The sequence below is a fragment of the Penaeus monodon genome, chromosome 28 (assembly GCF_015228065.2).
Source record: "Penaeus monodon isolate SGIC_2016 chromosome 28, NSTDA_Pmon_1, whole genome shotgun sequence".
Lineage (NCBI taxonomy): Eukaryota > Metazoa > Arthropoda > Malacostraca > Decapoda > Penaeidae > Penaeus > Penaeus monodon.
Genome location: NC_051413.1, coordinates 28,491,647 through 28,492,129, shown reverse-complemented (window position 1 = coordinate 28,492,129; position 483 = coordinate 28,491,647).

Below are 483 nucleotides of genomic sequence, written 5' to 3'. Positions count from 1 at the left end.
ACTAGATAATCGCTATAATGACAGGAACATTAAAATCCTACTCATGATAAAAATTTTCAACAGTTGTAAATGTGGTTATGTTTTAAAAAAAGTCAATGTATCTACACTTTTTCTGGGTTTACTAACATTCTTTTATAATTACTTATACTTAAGATAAAACTGATACCACACCTGGATCTTTGCTCCATCTTTTCATTATGACGCCATTGCATACAGAGGAGTACCTGTGTTTAGTCAAAGTAAATGCAAAATCGACCTAATGCATTATAGGAACAGTTTGAAATTTCACAGAAGGCGACTGGAAATGGGGAAAACAGAAAAAAAAAAAAAATACGATGAGGAATATACTGTTAAACAACTATATTATTAAAACTAATGTAACTGAAACGGATTTATGAATGTGACCATAAAAGGACTTTCTCATTCATGGGTGAGTGATACTCGTATTAGCTAGCCAAAAAGTATATTCAATACCATTTTTTC